This window comes from Aotus nancymaae, unplaced genomic scaffold (genome assembly GCF_030222135.1).
Source record: "Aotus nancymaae isolate 86718 unplaced genomic scaffold, 86718_ANA_hifiasm-v0.15.2.pri h1tg000003l, whole genome shotgun sequence".
Lineage (NCBI taxonomy): Eukaryota > Metazoa > Chordata > Mammalia > Primates > Aotidae > Aotus > Aotus nancymaae.
Window position 1 is genome coordinate 46,839,140 of NW_026988414.1, and position 2,487 is coordinate 46,841,626.

The 2,487-nt window shown below is 45.4% G+C and overlaps 1 pseudogene; it reads right to left on the reverse strand.

Moving 5' to 3' along the window:
- Positions 1-859: 859 nt before the first annotated feature.
- Positions 860-1,899, reverse strand: LOC105715634 (glucose-6-phosphatase 3-like; annotated as a pseudogene).
- Positions 1,900-2,487: the final 588 nt, after the last annotated feature.

Here is a 2,487-nt window from a genome sequence, read left to right on the forward strand (position 1 = left end):
TCTGTTGTTGAAAGTCCTATCTGTCATTGAAATTTCCTATTATTGTATTGCTGTCCCTTTGTCCCTTTATTTATATGTTAATATTTGCTGTATTAGTTATATCTTCCCCAAAATTGCTGCTTTTTTCTTAAAATAGTGTCCTTTTTTTGTCTCCGGGAATTGATTATAACTGAAAAACTATTTTATCTAAGCATAGTTACCCATGCTCTTTTTATTATACAATTTTCAATAAATATCTTTCTCCATCCCTGGAATTCCACTCTATATATTCTTAAACCTTAAATATATTCCCTTCATTCATGTCTATACTTTTACTCCCCCCAACTTGTGCTTTATGTTATTGATAACACAATTTATATTTTAGAATATTATGTATTCAATAACATATTTAGACTTATATTCTTAATACTTTTGGCTTTATACTAAAATTATGAATGACTTCCATACTATCATTATAGTAAAACAATATACTACATTGTCTTTATAGTTATCTTTGTAAATTGAGTCATATTTTCATATACTTCTGTGTTAAATTTCTTCCATTTAATCTTTTTTTTTTTTTTAAGTATTTGAGGGCTTTACTGGGGCCACCCCAGCTGCCCCTCACAGTGTTGCAGGAACCCGCTGGTCTTGCTGTTGGCTTTGCTCTTTGGGGGCTTGAGAGGAAAGGAAGAGGGAGGAGCAGCTTCTCTGGGAGAGAGAAGGCCCATCTTTCGGGCTAAGACCAGGTGGTAGGAAAGCAGATTTAGACGAGGGCCTGCTTGGAGGCTGGAAGGGCATGTGGCTGCCTCCTGGAATGTGGTGGTCACAGAACATTGGCTTTGTGGGAGAAAAAGGAAAGAAGGAGACACACAAGAAGTCAGGAAGAGTGGATGGGTGCTGCTTCCTGGGCACTGAACATGTGCACTACCCAGGGCATGAGGGCCAGGACTAGGCATGGCCAGAGGGTGTACTTGAGGAAATCGAAGATGTAGAAGAGGCTTATCTGAGGGGGTGGCCCAGCCAGTCTAGGGGGCCTAGCAGCCCCATGGCCAGCACAAGGCAGGCTATCTTCTGGCCATTTCCCAGCTGTGCCCGACACACCTGTGCATAGCAGGGAGAGTGCAGGGCAATGCCCAGGCCCAGGGCAGCCCCTGAGTCACGGCTCAGGGAGGCAAAAGGCCGGCTATACATGTGTATCCACTCAGGCCACTCACACCACTTGAAGGCTGGGCTGATGGACCAAGAAAGATCCAGGCCCAGCATAAAGAGGGTCCAATAGATGAGGCTGGCCCCTAGCATGAGGGCCAGTGCAATCAACCCATAGAAGCTCAGCACCTGCTCCACAGGCACCCGGGGAGTCATCAGCCAGCCCAGGACTGTGCCAGTTATTAGGCCAGCCGGCACCTGGTGAGGAAAATGTGCTAAGATGAAGACCCGCGACAGGCCAATCGCCAAAAGGAACATGCAATAAGCCAGGGTAGGCATCACTCTTACCCAGTGGCTGCAGGTCTGAGTGGCCAACTGCGAAGAGAGGGCTGTCATTATGGGCCAGAGGGCTGCTCCTGTGACCATGCAGTGTCCAGAAGGGCTGCCTGGACCAGTCTCACAAGAAGAGGGGAACTGGTGAACCTGGACTGGAGCCTGACTGTAGTACCCAGACTCATGGACCCACCAAAAGGGCCTGTCTCCAAACAGAAACCACTTGAAGACGAGGTTGAGCCACTCGGTGATTAGGCTGATCCAGAGCACTGCAATGCCCATGTGACAAGAGGCGTAGTAGGCCGCGGGGAAGTAGAACAGAAAGAGGATCTTGGGATCGCCCAGAAAGGTGACCCAGAGCCACACGTTCTCCAGCCAGGCTAGCTGGTTCTGTAGCGCCTCGGCTATCACAATGCCCGCGCCCAGTGTGGACTCCATGATGGCCCAGCTTCCAGGGCTTGCTCCAGGGCGGAAACCGAAGAGTCCAATCAACAATGTAGAGTCGGCCAGCTTCTCTCCAAAGCCCCTCTTCCATTTAATCTTAAAGAACTTCCTTCTCATTTTCGTAAGGCAGGGATGCTGGTAACAAGTTCCTATAACTATTGTCTAGAAATGACTTTATTTTTCCTTCCTTTTAAATAGATAGTTTTGCTGGGTATACAGTCATTGCTTAGCCACTATGTTTTTCATCCCTCTCCCTTATGCTGTGAAAGATTTCTACTGAGAAATCTGCTGATAGTTTTAGAGGGGATTTATTGTACACAATGGTTTAGTTTTTCTTTGCTGTTTTCAGAATTCTTTGTCTCTGAATTTTGGCAATTTGATAATAATATGACTTGGTGTAGACTTCTTTTGGTTTTTCCCATTTGAGGTCTTCTGGGCTGCAAAAATCTGAATGTCCAGATTTCCTTTCCAGATATAGGAAACATAGGGCTTTTATATATTTTCAAAATATGCTTTCTCTCACTCTCTGTTTTCAGAGTCTCCCATAATGTTTATGTTGGTTAACATTGTGGTATCACTTAA